The sequence below is a fragment of the Oncorhynchus kisutch genome, linkage group LG20 (assembly GCF_002021735.2).
Source record: "Oncorhynchus kisutch isolate 150728-3 linkage group LG20, Okis_V2, whole genome shotgun sequence".
Taxonomy (NCBI): Eukaryota; Metazoa; Chordata; class Actinopteri; order Salmoniformes; family Salmonidae; genus Oncorhynchus; species Oncorhynchus kisutch.
In genome coordinates this window covers 36,175,198-36,185,235 of record NC_034193.2, presented here as the reverse complement: position 1 = coordinate 36,185,235, position 10,038 = coordinate 36,175,198, and the positions used below count along the sequence as shown (strand labels likewise).

General features: G+C 41.5%; 1 long non-coding RNA gene across 1 annotated transcript; it reads left to right on the top strand.

Annotated features, from left to right (window-relative positions):
- The first annotated feature begins 2,522 nt into the window (after nt 1-2,522).
- On the top strand, nt 2,523-10,035 carry LOC116355382 (uncharacterized). Its single transcript, XR_004204399.1, has 3 exons — nt 2,523-2,657; nt 2,741-3,386; nt 9,985-10,035. It is a non-coding gene; the product is annotated as an uncharacterized LOC116355382 (long non-coding RNA).
- The last annotated feature ends 3 nt before the right edge of the window (nt 10,036-10,038 follow it).

The following is a 10,038-nucleotide window of genomic DNA, read 5'->3' as shown; positions in this document are numbered from 1 at the left end:
TAGTTAATCCTGAGTTTAATAATCTATGTCTTGGTCTTGGATTAGTTAGTTAATCCTGAGTTTAATAACCTAACTAATCCAAGACCAAGACATAGATTATTAAACTCAGGATTAACTGGATCTTTTAGGAGGGGGATATCTGTCAATCATCACATTAGGTAGAGAATTAAAATCTCCACCTAAGATAATTTTGATATCCTGAAATACACCTATAACTCTATTAATTTCTTCTTCAAATTCTTGAAATAATATCCTGTTGTTTTATTTGTTGTTGGATGCATACATATTCCCTAATAAAAACATTTCACTGTTGAAATTTACTGTTAAAATGAACCAATGTCCAGAGTGGTGAGTCTTATTACTGATGACCTTCCCTTTAATCCCCTTTAAATGCACCTCTTAAAATTGCTACAGCTGCAGAGTGGTTGTTGCCATATGATAACCAGATATCGTTACCCAATTGATTTTTCCAAAAAGATAGATCGGAAGAACAAGCATGAGTCTCTTGTAAAAAGTAAAGGTCTGCATTAAACCGTTTGCAATACAGGAAAATAGCCTTACGTTTGAGTAAATTACCAATACCCATGACATTAATTGAACAAAGAGATAAAGACATACACTTCAACCAACAACCTTGTTATGCTAATATAAGCTCTTCCTAAGGATATGTAACTCAAAAGGATTTCCATCCCATTATTAACCTCTCTCAAAAAAGAATATTGGCCATGAAGTTACCAAAGTATTCTTACTCCCACAAGAGGGAGACATTGTGTGGACTTTACAATAAGCAGTTATTCACCTATAGTTAGTGTTTCGCTTACCAGTTCTCAGGTCAGCCTTTTCTCATTCAAGCGTTTGTGTACATTTTTATTTAAAAAAGGCTTTTCACCTGGTAATCCGTTTTTGGCCTGACAGTTCTGTCCAAGATAGACTCTGGCTCTCACTCAAATGTTCTGATTTGGCTGCATTTCTTTCCCATCGATGATCACTCTTGCACCAATACAAAAATGCAGTTTTCCCTGCCTTCCGAGCTGCAGCCACCATTGGCCACAGTTTCTCTCTTGTCACTTTGTCTGCTGAGGTCAGATCCTCCGTGAACCTCAATTTTAGCTTGATGAGGGCTTCACAATTCTTCACTCGCCTCCAAAGAAGATCCTGTGTAGATCTGTTCTTCGCTCACCTCCAGAGAAGATCCTGTGTAGATCTGTTGGTGAACCAGATGATTGCAAAAATCAGAAAATTTCGCAAGTAAAACTAAATGAATGCTATCCAACCGGTCACTGCCCACACCTGCTCGCCCGTCCAGCATCACAACTCTGGACGGCTCTGACTTAGAATACGTGGACAACTACAAATACCTAGATGTCTGGTTAGACTGTAAACTCTCCTTCCAGACTCCCATTAAGCATCTCCAATCCAAAATTCAATCTAGAATTGGCTTCCTATATTGCAACAAAACAACCTTCACTCATGCTGCCAAACATACACTCGTAAAACTGACCATCCTACCGATCCTCGACTTCGGTGATGTCATCTATAAAATAGCCTCCAACACTCTCCACAACAAACTGGATGCAGTCTATCACAGTGCCACCGTTTTGTCATCAAAGCCCCATATACTACCCATCACTGCCACCTGTACGCTCTCGTTGACTGGCCCTCGCATCATACTCATAGCCAAACCCACTGGCTCCAGTTTATCTACAAGTCTCTGCTAGGTATAGCCCCGCCTTATCTCAGCTCACTGGTCCCCATAGCAGCACACATTCGAAGCACATGCTCAAGCAGGTATATATCACTGGTCACCCCCAAAGCCAATTCCTCCTTTGGTTGTCTTTCCTTCCAGTTCTCTGCTGCCAATGACTAACGAACTGCAAAAATCTCTGAATCTGAAGACTCATATCTCCCTCACTAGCTTTAAGCACCAGCTTTCAGAGCAGCTCACAGATCACTGCACCTGTACATAGTCCATCTGTAAACAGCCCATCTATCTACCTACCTCATCCCCATACAGTATTTATTCATTTATCTTGCTCTTTTGCACCCCAGTATCTCTACTTGCACATTCATCTTCTGCACATCTACCATTCCAGTGTTTAATTGCTATTTTGTAATTACTTTGCCACCATGGCCTATTTATTGCCTTATCTTACCTCATTTGCACACACTGTATATAGATTTTTATATTGTGTTATTGACTGAACGTTTGTTTATTCCATGTGTAACTGTGTTGTTGTTTGAGTCGCACTGCTTTGCTTTATCTTGGCCAAGTCTCAGTTGTAAATGAGAACTTGTTCTAAACTGGATATTCTAGAATATACTATAGCCTAGAATACCTGGTTAAACTAACATTATGACATCATGGATGAATTCTAGAATATAGTATATATCCTAGAAACCTGGTTAAATTATTATTATGACATCATGGACGAATTCTAGAATATACTATATATTCTAGAAACTTGGTTAAACTATCATTATGACATCATGTAGGAATTCTAGAATATACTATATACTATCTGGCCTACCTGGTTTAAATAAAGGTGAAATAACAGAAATGTGATCATTCAACAACATAACTGGTTGTGCTTATAGGTTACCAGATCTTCAATACAACTAAGTTTCTAAGACTTTAACCACACTGTATCGTTACACTGGTGAGTAGAAACTTATGCTTCCTACACTTTAACTTGAATGAAAATTAAATATACGTTTTACTCAACTGCGTTACCCACTCCAGTCAACAGATGGCGATGTGGGAATTAAGGCAATGCTGCTGGTGTGACGTATGATCTAGTGGACGGAACGCTTCTTTCAACAGCAGCAACAACAGTTAGTCAGACACCTCCGTAGCTTGCAAGACAAAATAGACGAACCAATAAAGTTATTTCGACGCTAAAGTGTTTATTAGCCACTGTGTTTAAAACCACTCCTGTCGTCTAGTTAGTTATCCGATTTCATTTCATATTTACGGTGTTGTTATTATTAGTCAGCTAGCGGGCTGGTTAAGTTAGCATTAGCCTAGCTAACATCCCCGACCATGCGGTCACTAAACTACTCCCCTGCTAAAGAAGAGAAGGGCTGCTGGACGGAGGAAGAGGAGGCTGTTACAATACAAAAACAAGTAGAGGGTGAGGCTGTTACAGTGAAAAAAGAAGAGAAAGACGTTTCAGTGAAAGAAGAGGAAGACTCGTTCAGAGTGAAAGAAGAGGAGGATGTTACAGTAAAAGGAGAGAAGGATGAATTTTATGGTGTGAAAGAAGAGGCGGAGGAGATGACTGTTACATCCACAAAGGAGGAGGAAACTGGATATCTGGGCCCGGTTTCCCAAACGCATCTTAAGGGGTCCAATGGTTCTAACGGTGAACGGGCCCTGATTAACACTAGTAAGTACTGCCTTAAAAACAGTGGCACAAACTCTGCGGTTGTAGAACTGATGTTTGGTGTTAAAGCGGAAATCTGCAATTGATACATCCGTATTGTGAATTTAATTATTTATTTATAGCCATTGATTCTTGAAGTGTGTAACACATGCCTCGTGAGCTCATGAACTGTTTTACCAAATACGTTTTTTTACTCAAGTGTTTAGAAACAATTCCCGCTTTAACACCACTGCATAACCTCAACATGGTTAAAACTGTTATGTTGATATCATGGATGGTCAGTCCTTTCATCCATAGGTCTGTCTATGAATTTTGAAAGTAGTTACATTTCTCCAACCCCATCTTATTACCAAAATAGTTGTGGAATGACAGATGTGTTATTGTTTGAACTGCAGATTGCTGGGTTGTGTGTTTTTTTTTTTAACGGCAACAAAATGGCTGCCCAGATGCTTGGTTTGTTAAACAGCTGAGGGATGGGGGAAGGAAAAGTGTTACCACTCTCACATTCATAGGTTACAGTTGCTACAATAGCTTTCTCTAACACCTAGCAGCGACCTTGTCAAGAAGTTCAGAAATCTTGGCATAACAGTTATAAGTTGTTGGCTTGACAGTCACTGGACCCAGGTTTGAGTTCAGCTCAGGACTACCCCCTGAGTTCACTACACTTTGAATACAATGATTGGCCATCCATGAGGTCAAAATTATTGTTTTAAACAGATTGAGGCTATATAATATATTCTATAAATGCCTGTGTCGATTTCCTGTGGGGGCAAATTATTAGAGCTGTTTAAGTCATTGTATAATATTCAGGCAATTTTTTTCATGCCATTACATTAGATTCAATTACATTCATGAATTGGTTTGAAACCTTTGTTTTACAAAGGCCTTGACGGATTTGTAAAAAATGGTTTGTCATATAACATTTATTTATCTAAATTAACCTTTGTTTAAATAGGCAAGTCTGTTAATAAGAACACAGTGTTGTCCCCAACTAAAATACATCTTGGTCAACCGAGAGTCATCTGTCATTTTTACCAATGTGTTTTTATAAAATCTATATGTACTGAACGTATGATGCTTTATGCACGCTGTTTGATTAAATAAACAAGACACACAAATTACTAGAGGGAGCCAGTCATCAATATAACCTGACTAGACTGAGACTGGCATCAACACAACCTGTCTAGGAGGGAGCCGGTCATCGACACAACCTGTCTAGGAGGGAGCCGGTCATCGACATATCCTGAATAATTTCAGAGTTTGCTAAATCCAGTGGTTTTTAACTGAGTGTCATCTTGTAATCCAAGATGGCGTAGCAGTAAGACGTGTTTGTTGTGAATGTTTTTTTTCCGTCTTTTTGTATAAATTGCAATACATTTCAATCTCTTTTTCCATTTTTAAATTAAATATACCTTCCAATCTCTAGTGGCTCATTATGTTAAGCTGGAAAAACTGTTTTCATGGGAACAGAAATACTAAATAATTTCGTAAGCTCTGGACCTTTGCACCGGAGTGGCTATAGTGGCTAATGCCCTGACACTCAGTTAAAAACCATTGGATTTAGCAAACTCTGAAATTATTTGGTATTTCTGTTCCCACGAACACTATTTTCCCAGCGTAGCATGAGGGGCCACGAAATGATACATAGTTCAAGTGCATTTCAGAATACAAAAAACTGTCCGACAGCAAGATCCTGTATTTAAGTTGAAGTTCATCATATGCTAGCTTCGGGACGAGGGCGTCATCGACGTCTGGCAAAGGCCGGTTGAGCGTACATCGGATGGAATTGCGCAGACCAGTCATGATGGATCGGCGGGGCTCCATATCGACAAAGGGTCCAGGCCAATTGGTAAAATATGAATTGTCGCTGGGGTCATTTTGTTTGCTAGCCGGGAGATGCACCTGGCTCGAGGCTAACTGGTGCTAGCGTGGTAATGACTACCTAACGGCTTCCCTGGTTCATATATTCCTGTTCACTGGACCCTATGATCGCTTGGCTACATAGCTGATGCCTGCTGGACTGTTCATTAATCACGGTACTCCATTTTGTTTATCTGTCGGCCTCAGCCTTCAACTCAGGCCCTGTGTGTCGTTAACCGACCCTCTCTGCCCGTAACTGGTGCTAGCGTAGTAATGACTACCTAATGGTTTCCCTGGTTCATATATTCCTGTTCACTGGACCCTATGATCACTTGGCTACATAGCTGATGCCTGCTGGACTGTTCATTAATCACGGTACTCCATTTTGTTTATCTGTCGGCCTCGAACTCAGGCCCTGTGTGTCGTTAACCGACCCTCTCTGCCCGTTCATCACCATTTTACCTGTTGTTGTTGTCTTACCCTTTGTTGTCTTAGCTAGCTCTCCCAATCAACACCTGTGATTGCTTTATGTATTGCTTTATTTATCTCTAATGTCAATATGCCTTGTATACTGTTATTTAGGGTAGTTATCATTGTTTTATTTTCACTGCGGAGCCCCTAGTCCCACTCAACATGCCTCCAAGAACTCTTTTGTCCCACCTCCCACACTTGCAGTGACCTCACCTAGCATAACTAGGTGAGAGACTTATACATGCATGTTAACATCAGAAGCCTCCTCCCTAAGTTTGTTTTGCTCACTGCTTTAGCACACTCCACCAACCTTGATGTCCTTGCGGTGTCTGAATCCTGGCTTTGGAAGGCCACCAAAATTCTGAAATTTCCATCCCCATCGACAACATTTTCCGTCTAGATATAACTGGCGAAGGGGGAGGAAATGCAATCTACTGCAGTAATGGCATGCAAAGTTCTGTCATACTTTCCAGGTCTACACCCAAACAGTTTGAGCTTCTAATTAAAAAAATTAATCTCTTCAGAAATAAGTCTCTCACTGTTGCTGCCTATTATAGACCCCCCCCCCCCTCAGTTCCCAGCTGTGCTCTGGACACCATATGTCAATTGATTTCCCCCCATCTATCTTCAGAGTTCTTTCTGTTGGGTGACCTCAACTGGGATATGCTGAACACCCCGGCCGTACTACAAACATGGACACCCTCATAGATATTATCCTGACCAGCTTGTACTCCAAATACACCTCTGCTGTTTTCAGTCAGGATCTCAGCGATCACCCCATAATTGCCTGCATCCGTTATGGGTCCGCCCCTCATCACTGGCAAACGCTCCCTAAAACACTTCTGCAAGCAGGCCTTTCTAATCAACCTGGCCCGGGTGTCCTCGAAGGATATTGACCTCATCCTGTCAGAAGAGGATGCCTGGTTGTTCTTTAAAAGTAATTTCCTCACCACCTTAAATAAGCGTTCCCCTTTCAAAAAATGTAGAACTAAGAACAGATATAGCTCTTGTTTCACTGTGGCGTACTGCACTAGCATCGAATAGTCTCAGCGATATGCAATACACACAGTCAGTTAGGAAAGCAAAGGCAAGCTTTTTCAAACAGAAATTTGCATCCTGTAGCTCGAACTTTAAAAAGTTTTGGGACACTGTAAAGTCCATGGAGAATAAGAGAATCTCATCCCGGCAGCCCACTGCACTGATGTTAGGAAACACTGTCACCACCGATAACTCCACAATAATCGAGAATTTCAGTAAGCATTTCTTGACAGCTGACCCCGGCCACAGCTCCCCACCCCCCGCAGCTACTTGCCCAAGCCTCCCCAGCTTCTCCTTCACCCAAATCCAGATAGCTGATGTTCTGAAAGAGTTGCAAAACCTGGACCTGTACAAATGAGCTGGGATAGACATTCTGGACCCTCTCTTTCTAAAATGATCCGCCGACAATGTGGCGACCCCTATTACTAGTCTGTTCAACCTCTCTTTCTTATCGTCTGAGATTCCTAAAGATTGGAACACTTCCGCGGTCATCCCCCTCTTCAAAGGGGGCGACACTCTAGACCCAAACTGTTACAGATCTATATCCATCCTGCCCTGCCTTTCTAAAGTCTTCAAAAGCCAAGTTAACAAACAGATCACTGACCATTTTGAATCCCACCGTACCTTCTCTGCTGTGCAATCCGGTTTCCGAGCTGGTCACGGGTGAACCTCAGCCACGCTCAAGGTCCTAAACGATATCATAACCGCCATCGATAAGAGACAATACTGTGTCGCTGTCTTCATCAACCTGGCCAAGGCTTTCGACTCTGTCAATCACCGTATTCTTATCGGCAGACTCAGCAGCCTTGGTTTCTCAAATGACTGACTCGCCTGGTTCACCAACTTCTTCTCAGACAGAGTTCAGTGTGTCAAATTGGAGGGCCTGTTGTACGGACCTCTGGCAGTCTCTGTGGTACCACAGGGTTCAATTCTCGGGCCGACTCTTTTCTCTGTATATACCAATAATGTTGCTCATGCTGCGGGTTATTCCTTGATCCACCTTTACGCAGACGACACCATTTTTGGACACTGTTAACTTCTTGGTGACAGGGTGGCAGTATTGAGTAGCTTGGATGAATAAGGTGCCCAGAGTAAACTGCCTGCTACCCTGTCCCAGATGCTAATATATGCATATTATTAGTATTGGATAGAAAACACTTTGAAGTTTTTTAAACTGTTTGAATTATGTCTGTGAGTATAACAGAACTCATATGGCAGGTGGAAACCTGAGACAAATCCTACCAGGAAGTGGGAAAACTGAGGTTTGTAGTTTCATTTAAGTGATTGCCTAGCCAATATGCTGTGTCTATGGGGCCAGATTGCACTTCCCAAGGCATCCAGCAGATGTCAACAGTCTTTAGAAAGTTGTTTGAGGCTTCTATTATGGAAGGGGGTCGAATAAGAGCTGTTTCAACAAGTGGACTAGGCTGTGGCCAATCAGTTGTTTACTGCGCGGTCACGGCGTTCCCCCTTTTTCCTCTGTAATGAATACGCTATTGTCCGGTTGGAAAATTATTGAAGATTTATTATAAAAAAGACCCGAAGACCCTATTGATTGTTAACATCGGTTGACATGTTTCTACAAACTGTAATGGAACTCTTGACTTTTCGTCTAGATTTTGCGCTCGCGCATTGTGCCTTTGGAATAGTGAACTAAACACGCGAACAAAGCGAAGGTATTTGGACATAAATATGGATGTAATCAAACAAAACAAACATTTCTTGTGGGAGTCCTGGGAGTGCTTTCCAACAAAGATAAGGTAAGTGAAGATCTATAATGCTCCACAATTTGGCGGGTAACTGTATAGCTTGCTTTTGTGGCTGAACGCTGTTCTCAGATGATTGAATATTGTGCTTTTGCCGTAAAGCTTTTTAGAAATCTTTTTTGCTGGTGGAAGGAGGTTTTCACTCAAAATCTCACGATACATGGCCCCATTCATTCTTTCCTTTACACGGAACAGTCATCCTGGTCCCTTTGCAGAAAAACAGCCCCAAAGCATGATGTTTCCACCCCCATGCTTCACAGTAGGTGTGGTGTTCTTTGGATGCAACTCAGCATTCTTTTTCCTCCAAACACGAGTTGAGTTTTTACCAAAAAGTTATATTTTGGTTTCATCTGATCATATGACATTTTCCCATTCTTCTTCTGGATCATCCAAATGCTCTCTAGCAAACTTCAGACGGGCCTGGACATGTACTGGCTTAAGCAGGGGGACACGTCTGGCACTGCAGGATTCGAGTCCCTGGCGGCGTAGTTCTGGGATTTTTGCTCACCGTTCTTGTGATAATTTTGACCCCACAGGGTGAGATCTTGCGTGGAGCCCCAGATCGAGGGAGATTATCAGTGGTCTTGTAAGTCTTCCATTTCCTAATAATTGCGCCAACAGTTGATTTCTTCAAACCAAGCTGCTTACCTATTGCAGATTCAGTCTTGGTGCAGGTCTACAATTTTGTTTCTGGTGTCCTTTGACAGCTCTTTGGTCTTGGCCATAGTGGAGTTTGCAGTGTGACTGTTTGAGGTTGTGGACAGGTGTCTTTTATACTGATAACAAGTTCAAACAGGTGACATTAATACAGATAACGAGTGGAGGACAGAGGAGCCTCTTAAACAAGTTGTTACAGGTCTGTGAGAGCCAGAAATCTTGCTTGTTTGTAGGTGACCATATACTTATTTTCCACCATAATTTGCAAATAAATTCATAAAAAATCCTACAATGTGATTTTTTTCTTATTTTGTCTGTCATAGTTGAAGTGTACCTATGATGAAAATTACAGGCCTCATCTTTTTAAGTGGGAGAACTTGCACAATTGGTGGCTGACTAAATACATTTTTGCCACACTGTACTACATCCATAACTATCGGTTTCCTCATTAGCAGGGAGGTGTTTCTGCAATCAAATTTTGTGCGCATCGCCCTTTTGCCGCAATTTTATTAAACACAGAAAGAGGCCTATATTGGAGACCAAAAGCCATCTGGCACACTGCTTAGAGTTTCAACAACAAGAATAACTTATTTCTAGTCAACAATCATCAATGTTACTACTAATGTGAAAACAAGACAAAATGTGACTATTCTTGCTCATTTTAAGACAATTGTCAAATAATTTTAACATTCATTTACAGACCTCAAATGTTGTACAACATCATGGCTACTCTGTTGGCCTGACCTGTCTTTTACAGTGTTTTTCTGCTGTTGTGGACCTTGAATCATCTGACTTTGTTGTTCACACAGGAGAGAGTGGGGACTATCGTGGATCCTCTGGGGATCCTCAACAACCTCATGATG